Genomic DNA, 11,545 nt, shown 5'->3' on the forward strand with positions numbered 1-11,545 from the left:
TAGCAAACTTCTCTTGGTCAAGAATGTCCTTTTTCCCAGTGCTAGTTTGCTTTTTATGTCCTCCTTATTGCTGTGGCCGAGCGGTTCTAGGCCTTTCAGCCCGAACCGTGCTGCTGCTACGGTCGCAGGTTCGAATCCTGCCTCGGGCATGGATGTGTGTGATGTCCTTAGGTTAGTTAGGTTTAAGTAGTCCTAAGTCTAGGGGACTGACGACCTCAGATGTTAAGCTCCATGGTGCTTAGATGCTTAGAGACATTTGAACCATTTTGCCCTCCTTATTCCTTCCATCGTTGGTTATTTTGCTGCCTAGATAGCAGAATTGCTTAACTTCATCTACTTTTTGATCACCAATTATGATGTTAAATTTGCCTCTGTTCTCATTTCTGCTACTTATCATTACATTCTTCTTTTTTTTCACTCTCAGTCCATGTTCTGTACTCATTTGACAGTTCTTTCCATTCAACAGATCCTGTAATTCTTCTTCACTTTCACTGAGGGTAGGAATGTCGTTAGCGCATCTTATCATTGACACCTTTTCACCCTGAATATTAAACCCACTCTTGAACCTCTCTTTTATTTCCGTCCTTGTTTCTTCCATGTATAGATTGAACAGTAGAGGCGAAAGACTGCGACCCTGTCTTATACTACCTCAGTGAACTGTAACTCCTCGCTGACTGACGCACACTGCCTTGTCCCATTCCTTCAACTGACTCACGTTGCAGGGTCAGCCCCATTTGATGCTACAGCCAAGCAGTCCTCATTCCGTATTACGTCCACCTTCCTGTGCACGATTGGGAAATCTCTGGCAAGTTCTCACGCACTTTCATTCATTTCAACCGAGCTGTTAATAAAAATTGTTCAAATGGCTCTGAGCACTATGGGACTCAACTTCTGAGCTCATCAGTCCCCTAGAACATAGAACTATTTAAACCTAATTAACCTAAGGACAACACACACATCCATGCGCGACGAAGGATTCGAACCTGTGACCGTAGCGGTCTCGCGGTTCCAGACAGTAGCGCCTAGAACCGCACGGCCACTCTGGCCGGCGGCGAGTTGTTAATACTTTATCTATCTGGTTCTCTGGCAGCGCAGTGTAACAGGCGACTTCCTAGTGAGGCAAAGTGGTTCTCGTGTGAGAAGAAATGAGAGATGAATTTCCAGTTCTGTCATTTGCTATACCACCAAGAGAAACCCACCGAAAACCTTAGTACCGGGATACTGGCACAATTTTTAATTTATTTCTGAAGCAACAATATTCGTCCCACATCCTAAAAAAAGCACTCCGTCTTCAGCCCACGAGTGGCCTACCGGGACCATCCGACCGCCGTGTCATCCTCAGAGGAGGATGCGGATAAGAGGGGCGTGGCGTCAGCACACTGCTCTCCCGGTCGTTATGAAGGTATTCTTGACCGAAGCCGCTACTATTCGGTCGAGTAGCTCCTCAATTGGCATCACGAGGCTGAGTGCACACCGAAAAATGGCAACAGCGCATGGCGGCCTGGATGGTCACCCATCCAAGTGCTGACCACGCCCGACAGCGCTTAACATTGGTGAGCTCACGGGAACCGGTGTATCCACTGCGGCATGGCCGTTGCCCGTCCCACACCCTAGCAAAAGTTTATGTGCCTAAGTGTTGCGTGATGAGTTTATGGACAGATAGCGAGTGTCAAACGCTAGTTGACTGCGAGTACGTGTGTCAGCAGTGTGGTGGCTTGAATGCGTCACCTCTCTTGTGACTCACGCACGAGTGACAGCCTGGTAGTGCGACGAAGCCATCCTGGCAACCCCCGGCCGGTCTCAAAGTCCAGCGCCGGTACGCCTGTTGCCGCCGGCGAGACGGTGCGTCGCATGACACAGGAAGCGGCTGATAAAGCAGAATGCTTAACCACGAGTTCTTCTACCTGGCATGCCATTTATATCACACTATGCAGAGAGCGTGCTGTTGCGCAGGGGCATGGGAATTAACGAGAATGACGCGCAGCTACGTACTTCGTGTAACACCACGCATTCGGAAATTTTTGTATCGGGTTTGTGCATAAGTTCGTAGCGTTTTTCTTTTGCGTGTTGGTATGCCGGTTGCTATGGTTTTTTTTATCGATTGTTATTTTTTATTTGTAATTCGCTGTTGCTATTTCAGTTTACATATTGTAATCTTGTCATCTGGAGATAGCAGGTAGAGTTGTGTGCGCTAAAAATGGAGTGCCAAGTGGAGATATCGGAACATTTCCTGCGTATTCTTGAGTTTGAGTTAGAGGGGTGACGGCAGCGAAGGCAGCCAGAAACATTTACGCCGTGTAAGGGGATAATGCCACTGGACAGAGAACAGCAAGAAAATGATTTTTTTCGTTTTAAGGAGGATCGCTTTGACAATTGTGACTCTCCACGTTGAAGAAGACTTTCCGGGTTTGATAAAAATCGTTTGACCGCATTTATTCACAATGATCCATGTCCATGTACTCGAGAATTGACAAATGTGATGAACTGTGATCATTCCACTATGCTAGCCGGCCAGGGTGGCCGAGCGGTTCTAGGCGCTACTGTCTGGAACTGCGAGACCGCTACGGTCGCAGAGTCGAATCCTGCCTCGGGCATGGGTGTGTGTGATGTCCTTAGGTTAGTTAGGTTTAAGTAGTTCTAAGTCCTAGGGGACTGATGAAAAAATGGCTCTGAGCACTATGGGACTTAATTTCTAAGGTCATCAGTCCCGTAGAACTTAGAACTACTTAAACCTAACTAACCATGCCCGAGGCAGGATTCGAACCTGCGACCGTAGCTGTCTCACGGTTTCAGACTGTAGCGCCTAGAACCGCTCGGCCAACCCGACCGGCGGGGACTGATGACCTCAGAAGTTCAGTCCCATAGTGCTCAGAGCCATTTGAACCATTCCACTATGCTAACGCACGGAAAGGAAATTAATTTTGTTTTGCGGCTCCTTGTATTGGTCGTGTTTGCAGTTAAAATTGTTGGATGTAAGGTCCGCCAGTTATGCAAAACAACGTTTTTTCTCAGTACCCAAACATGTTTCGGCACCACTGTGCCGTCATCAGTGGGGTTTCGTTTTTATTTATTCAGCAATGTGAACATTTTTGTTAAATGATTATAAAATTATGTCCATCTTTAGTTCAAACAACAGATCGTTTCATTTTGTAAATACATTTGGCGTGCAGGAATTTTCTGAATCACTTGTGTGTTAATTAATACAGCTAGCTTGTCATCTGCAACCAAACTATGTTGATGAGAAAGTCTTTTGCTGGGAGTTAACCTATCTTTTAGAATGTATCGCGACAAACTAAATTACATTCTGGAAGATAGGTTAACTCCCAGCAAAAAACTTTCTCGTCAACATCGCTTGGTTGCAGATGACAAGCTAGCTGTATTAAGTAACACACAAGTGATCCAGACAATTCATGCACGCCAAATGTAAAGGTATTTACAAAAAGAAACGATCTGTTGTTTGAAATAAAGCACTCCGTCTTCAGGCCACGAGTGGCCTACCGGGACCATCCGACCGCCGTGTCATCCTCAGTGGAGGGTGCGGATATGGGGGGGGGGGGGGGGGGCGTGTGCTCAGCACACCGCTCTCCTGGTTGTTATGATGGTATTCTTGAACGAAGTCGCTGCTATTCGGTCGAGTAGCTCCTCAATTGGAGCACCCCGAAAAGTGGCAACAGCGCATGCCGGCCTGGATGGTCACCCATCCAAGTGCCGACTACGCCCGACAGCGCTTAACTTCGGTGATCTCACGGGAATCGGTATATCCACTGCTGCAAGTCCGTTGTTTGAAATAAAGATGCACATAATTTTATAATCATTTAACAAAAATGTTCACATTGCAGAACAAATAAGAACGAAAACCCACCGATGATGGCACAGTGGTGCCGAAACATGTTTGGGTGCTGAGAAAAAACGGTGTTCTGTATAACTGGCGAACCTCACATCCAACAAGAAATGAATTGCTGATCCCAAACAAAACAGCAACTCCCTGTAAAAAGACCTGCGCGCATTCACGAAAGATAATGTTCTGCATCTGGCGGAACAGCGACTTTGGGTGTCAACGACCAGAAAGATTGCGCGAAGTGATGCTACTTCACGATAACGCCCACCGCATTCTGCTACACTGACAAAAGTGCACTGTGCAGGAGTTGGGTTGGGGAGTTATTTCGCACACACATTGTTCGCCTGACATCGCGCCCGCCGATTTTCACATTTTCTGCTGTCTATCGGACAAACTTCAAGGAACTTCCTTTGCGGATAAAAATGCGCTCCCAACACGGCTCGACGAGTTCTTCGCCTCAAAACTACGTGATTTCTGCAGTTGTGGAATCGAAAAGTTACCCCAGCGTTGGCAGACTGTTGTAAAAAGTGATGGAGAATATATCTTATTTATGACTACAGTCTCGTTTATATGTACATGTTGTGTCTATTAAACTTAGGCAAAACGCTACGAACTTAATCACATACCCTATAGATTGCAGTCGGAGGGTACGGGGAAAGATCAGCACTGTGCGATAACTGGTGGACAGTCCACAACAAGTTTTTAAGCGTGTCCAGGCCAGTCGTAACATGCAGTGTGCCGTTGAGTTTGAGCTCCCACTATCAGTTAACTGTCCCTTTATCTTCAGGATGGATTATCGGTGGAGAGGCTTTCATCACGGCCTTCTCAAGGTCAGTGTTCTGACAGCTAAGAAAGGCTAGCACAAAAGCTGTGCTGGTAAGATGCAGGCGAGTCGGTCGAACGGGCACTCTACCATAATAAACGAAAGCAGATGATGTGCTTCGATAATTGATTGATACTGCAGAGACTCGAGTGAATGTACTCCTCTTCCCCCTGCAACCGCCCTAAGCGCACTCTTCCCATAAGGGTTCGTCTTCAGGAAGACAGTTCAGTTACACACAAAAATATATAATATATAATGTAATTTTATTTAAAATAAACGATATTCTGCGATCATGACTGTCTCTTCACAAGTAATAATCACAAGGAACATCGATGAGAGCCCCAACCATGTCGCTTAAAATCATGCGCACAAAATCGACGTATTAGTAGCGATTTCAATTTTGTGGCAGGGCTTGCTTCCCGTATGAATCAAGGGGTCGTTAGGAGACCCGTAAATTTTCTGCAGATAAAACTAAGGATGTGTGTGTGTGTGTGTGTGTGTGTGTGTGTGTGTGTGTTTGGTTGTGTGTATGTTACAGCATAACTCTGGGGACTTCGTGAAATTGCAACCAAGCTTGGTACACATATGGCTTATTAAATGGGAAAAAATATGTGGCAAAGATGTTATACGTAAAAGATATTGGCCAAGTGCGGCGAGGACTGACGCCCAAAAGTTCCGTACAACTTTAGTTGTGTGGACAGATAGTTCATCCATCCGGGAAATCGAGAATCTTGAAAATGTTTGCCTCTTACCGGTATCGATAGTCACAGACGGATAGACAGATAGTCAGACAATAAATGACAATAAAATTCTTTGTCGTGTGTTATACACTACTGGCCATTAAAATTGCTACATCAAGAAGAAATGCAGATGATAAACGGCTATTCATTGGATAAATATATTATACTAGAACTGACATGTGATTACATTATCACGCAATTTGGGTGCATAGATCCTGAGAAATCAGTACCCAGAACAACCAACTCTGGAAATAATAACGGACTTGATATGCCTAGGCATCGAGTCAAACAAAGCTTGGATGGCGTGTACAGGTACAGCTGCCCATGCAGCTTCAACACGATACCACAGTTCATCAAGAGTACTGACTGGCGTATTGTGACGAGCCAGTTGCTCGGCCACCATTGACCAGACGTTTTCAATTGGTGAGGGATCTGGAGAATGTGCTGGCCAGGGCAGCAGTCGAACATTTTCTGTATACAGAAAGGCCCGTACAGGACCTGCAACATGCGGTCGTGTATTATCATGCTGAAATGTAGGGTTTCGCAGGGATCGAATGAAGGGTAGAACCACGGGTCGTAACACATCTGGAATGTAACGTCCACTGTTCAAAGTGACGTCAATGTGAACAAGAGGTGACCGAGACGTGTAACCAATGGCACCCCACACCATCACGCCGGGGATACGCCAGTACGGCGATGACCAATACACGCTTCCAATGTGCGTTCACCACGATGTCGCCAAACACGCATGCGACCATCATGATGCTGTTAACAGAACCTGGGTTCATCCGAAAAAAATGACGTTTTGCCATTCGGGCATCCAGGTTCGTCGTTGAGTACACCATCGCAGGCGCTCCTGTCTGTGATGCAGCGTCAAGGGTAACCGCAGCCACGGTGTCCGAGCTGGTAGTCCATGCTGCTGGAAACGTCGTCGAACTGTTCGTGCAGATGGTTGTTGTCTTGCAAACGTCCCCATCTGTTGACTCAGGGATCGAGTCGTGGCTGCACGATCCGTTACAGCCATGCGGATAAGATGCCTGTCATCTCGACTGCTAGTGATACGAGGCCGTTGGGATCCTGCACGGCGTTCCGTATTACCCTCCTGAACACACCGATTCCATATTCTGCTAACAGTCATTGGATCTCGACCAGCGCGAGCAGCAATGTCGCGATACGATAAACCGCAAATGCGATAGGCTACAACCCTACCTTTATTTAAGTCGGAAACGTGATGGTACCATTTCTCCTCCTTACACGAGGCATCACAACAACGTTTCACCAGGCAACACCGGTCAACTGCTTTTGTGTATGAGAAATTGGTTGGAAACTTTCCTAATGTCAGCACGTTGTAGGTGTCGCTACCGGCGTCAACCTTGTGTGAATTCTCTGAAAAGCTAATTATTTGCATATCACAGCATCTTCTTCCTGTCGGTTAAATTTCGCGTCTGTAGCACGTCATTTTCGTGGTGTAGCAATTTTAATGGCCAGTAGTGTAAATACAAATTCACAGTTTTCGGATATTTTTGGTGTGGCTGTACTGTGATCCTTGTTTCCTGCCGAATTCATGATTCCAGCTCAACGGGAAGTATCCTATAGGCTTTGATGAGTGAGTTTGCGATTGTCAAAATATAACATAAATGGCCGTTTCTTTTGATCGCATTGACTTGGAAGCTCTCTCTCTCTCTCTCTCTCTCTCTCTTTTTTTTTTTTTTTACGCCGCCATGGAACCTTAGACCTTTAGTGAGATAAAGGCCAACTTCTTACGTCTACCTGTTCCTGAAAAAAAGGGCTGTTAACAGGGTGTCAGAATTGTTTACCTATGTCGACAGTAATTTCGAGCATTTCTCATTTTCAAGCAGTTACCTCCCACTGAAAAACGGCACAGTGGCATATTACTGTGAAATCCACAGTTTTCGGTATTCCTAGGCCCGTCATTTCATACCTGGGAAAGTGTTTAGGCTTGGAAAGGGAGTCACAGGTGTTGTAAATAATTGAAAAGCACTGAAGTCTTACATCTGTTAATTCTGAGGTCGCATGGGAGAACTTAAATTCAAACGATAATCTTCACATAAAACTGTCATTATCCACAGGATACCATTGATTCTGAATGATCTCCGTTTTAAAAGTAAAAAATTACAATTTCCAATGAGGCCTAGTGTTATGGCAGTCAAGTGATGCGCGTTCCAGTCGATTCAGTACAGTAAGATAGTTCGGCCTGGAGACGTGACGGGATATGTGGTGCTGCAGACTGTGAGAGTACTGGTGTGTAGTATCTGTAAGTGGTTGTTCTTTGGAGACCTCCCACTGAAAAACGGCACAGTGGCATATTACTGTGAAATCCACAGTTTTCGGTATTCCTAGGCCCGTCATTTCATACCTGGGAAAGTGTTTAGGCTTGGAAAGGGAGTCACAGGTGTTGTAAATAATTGAAAAGTACTGAAGTCTTACATCTGTTAATTCTGAGGTCGCATGGGAGAACTTAAATTCAAACGATAATCTTCACATAAAACTGTCATTATCCACAGGATACCATTGATTCTGAATGATCTCCGTTTTAAAAGTAAAAAATTACAATTTCCAATGAGGCCTAGTGTTATGGCAGTCAAGTGATGCGCGTTCCAGTCGATTCAGTACAGTAAGATAGTTCGGCCTGGAGACGTGACGGGATATGTGGTGCTGCAGACTGTGAGAGTACTGGTGTGTAGTATCTGTAAGTGGTTGTTCTTTGGAGGGCGACAATGCCCAGTGGCGCAAAGTCGCAAGCAGAGGCAGTTGTTGAGAGGCTGTGGAAGGTGTAGGCTGCCTGAGCCAAAGGCGGTTGCGTAGCGAAGGATTCATCTCTATGTTTAATAGTAGTGGCACACAGTTGAATAATAGCGTGTTTATGTTTGTGCAGTGTGATAAAGGAAATAAATTAAATTTTACCAGTTGTTAATGCGTCTCGATCAGTTAGTACCACACCATTACATTTAACAATGAACGAAGTCTCGATATACACGGTCAACTAAAACAAGAGGAATGTAATATAATAATCATTAATTAACCCATATAATATCCAAGGAGATGGGAGCTTATAAGACCAATGTTGAAGAGTAGGTGGAGTGAGAAGCTAAGGAATGAGGAGGTTCTCCGCAAAATCGGCGAGGAAAGGAATATATGGATAACACTGACAACAAGAAGGGACACGAGGATAGGACATCTAAGACATCAGGGAATAACTTCCATGGTACTAGAGGGAACTGCAGAGGGTAAAAATTGTAGAGGAAGATCGAGGGTGGAATACATCGAGAAAATAATTAAGGACGTAGGTTGCAATTGCAACTCTAAGGTTGGCACAGGAGAGGAATTCGTGGCGGGTCGTTGAGTCACAAGACTGATGACTCAAAACAAAATCGTAATGAAACAGTAATACGGTACTGGCTCTTAACGCCTATTTATCCACAATACTTTACATGTACACTCCTGGAAATTGAAATAAGAACACCCTGAATTCATTGTCCCAGGAAGGGGAAACTTTATTGACACATTCCTGGGGTCAGATACATCACATGATCACACTGACAGAACCACAGGCACATTGACACAGGCAACAGAGCATGCACAATGTCGGCACTAGTACAGTGTATATCCACCTTTCGCAGCAATGCAGGCTGCTATTCTCCCATGGAGACGATCGTAGAGATGCTGGATGTAGTCCTGTGGAACGGCTTGCCATGCCATTTCCACCTGGTGCCTCAGTTGGACCAGCGTTCATGCTGGACGTGCAGACCGCGTGAGACGACGCTTCATCCAGTCCCAAACATGCTCAATGGGGGACAGATCCGGAGATCTTGCTGGCCAGGGTAGTTGACTTACACCTTCTAGAGCACGTTGGGTGGCACGGGATACATGCGGACGTGCATTGTCCTGTTGGAACAGCAAGTTCCCTTGCCGGTCTAGGAATGGTAGAACGATGGGTTCGATGACGGTTTGGATGTACCGTGCACTATTCAGTGTCCCCTCGACGATCACCAGTGGTGTACGGCCAGTGTAGGAGATCGCTCCCCACACCATGATGCCGGGTGTTGGCCCTGTGTGCCTCGGTCGTATGCAGTCCTGATTGTGGCGCTCACCTGCACGGCGCCAAACACGCATACGACCATCATTGGCACCAAGGCAGAAGCGACTCTCATCGCTGAAGACGACACGTCTCCATTCGTCCCTCCATTCACGCCTGTCGCGACACCACTGGAGGCGGGCTGCACGATGTTGGGGCGTGAGCGGAAGACGGCCTAACGGTGTGCGGGACCGTAGCCCAGCTTCATGGAGACGGTTGCGAATGGTCCTCGCCGATACCCCAGGAGCAACAGTGTCCCTAATTCGCTGGGAAGTGGCGGTGCGGTCCCCTACGGCACTGCGTAGGATCCTACGGTCTTGGCATGCATCCGTGCGTCGCTGCGGTCCGGTCCCAGGTCGACGGGCACGTGCACCTTCCGCCGACCACTGGCGACAACATCGATGTACTGTGGAGACCTCACGCCCCACGTGTTGAGCAATTCGGCGGTACGTCCACCCGGCCTCCCGCATGCCCACTATACGCCCTCGCTCAAAGTCCGTCAACTGCACATACGGTTCACGTCCACGCTGTCGCGGCATGCTACCAGTGTTAAAGACTGCGATGGAGCTCCGTATGCCACGGCAAACTGGCTGACACTGACGGCGGCGGTGCACAAATGCTGCGCAGCTAGCGCCATTCGACGGCCAACACCGCGGTTCCTGGTGTGTCCGCTGTGCCGTGCGTGTGATCATTGCTTGTACAGCCCTCTCGCAGTGTCCGGAGCAAGTATGGTGGGTCTGACACACCGGTGTCAATGTGTTCTTTTTTCCATTTCCAGGAGTGTATTTACTACTCCCAGTAGTAGCACTCTATATACAATAGCATCATCCTCGTCCGCGAACAGCCCTATATAAATGCTACAACGCTCCCTTGTGATACTAGTCCACCCGGGTAGCTTCACGTCTCTAATGACCTATGTGCCGTGCCGACGGGAAGCTAAACATTAATCTTCCTTCCTTCATGATAACCGCGCACGTCAGCACGCCGCTGCCAGGATTCGAAGAGACACGCCAGCCCCGAATGAAATCCACCCGGCGAGTTAATGACGAGGCCAATGTCAGCCAGGGTTGCGGGATGCTATTATTAGGCGGTTTCTATCGTCCGACTAGGTGAATACCAGACTGGCACCTATGTCCTGCCTGAGTTAAGCGATCTGCAAACACTTTGAAAGTGCATTAAAAATGGTTCAAATGGCTCTGAGAACTATGGGATCTAACATATGAGGTCATCAGTCCCCTAGACTTAGAACTACTTAAACCTAACTAAACTAAGGACATCACACACATCCATTCCCGCCGCAGGATTCGAATCTGCGACCGTAGCAGCAGCGCGGTTCCGGACTGAAGCGCCTAGAACCTCTCGGCCACAACGGCCGGCGAAAACGCTCTCACACTTTGTACATTTTTGGAAACAGTGATCAATAGAATATTATATTTTAACTGAAGTTCAGTCTTGATCACAACACTTATGTCTCAATAACATAGGCGACCGGTTTCGGTTATATTTATATAACCATCTTCAGACCCATGGCTTCCTTGGGGGATGGTAGGCGGAGCTCTTCTCAGCTGCTACGAAGTCAACTGAGCAGCTGAGGAGAGCTCCGCCTACCATCCTCCAAGGAACGCATGGGTCTGAAGATGGTTATATAAATATAACCGAAACCGGTCACCTATGTTATTGAGACATAAGTGTTGTGATCAAGACTGAACTTTAGTTAAAATATAGCTCTCACACTTGACCGTGATATTACACCAGACGCAAACAAATGGGGTGGACAAATTCCCTCCCAGAGAGGGGCCAGGGTGGCAACAAGAAGGTCGTCCGGACACCCTCTACTATTAACACACCCAAATCCATATGAAAATGTTGACCGCTTGAAGATACGAGATAAGGCCAGGAGTAAGTAGAAGATGGTTCTCTTGTTATACTCCAGAAATCATTTTTAAATCTGACGATCTCGTCCAGTAAAGCATTAAGTGCTGAGATATAAACGCCAAGAATTTATACATCCGGTCCGATATTAGGCAACCCCGCATTTTTCTCACTAA

The 11,545-nt window shown here is 46.9% G+C and overlaps 1 pseudogene; it reads right to left on the reverse strand.

The window, feature by feature from the left end:
- Positions 1-1,481: 1,481 nt before the first annotated feature.
- Positions 1,482-1,599, reverse strand: LOC126163517 (5S ribosomal RNA; annotated as a pseudogene).
- Positions 1,600-11,545: the final 9,946 nt, after the last annotated feature.

Source organism: Schistocerca cancellata, chromosome 2 (assembly GCF_023864275.1).
Source record: "Schistocerca cancellata isolate TAMUIC-IGC-003103 chromosome 2, iqSchCanc2.1, whole genome shotgun sequence".
In the NCBI taxonomy this organism is placed as follows: domain Eukaryota; kingdom Metazoa; phylum Arthropoda; class Insecta; order Orthoptera; family Acrididae; genus Schistocerca; species Schistocerca cancellata.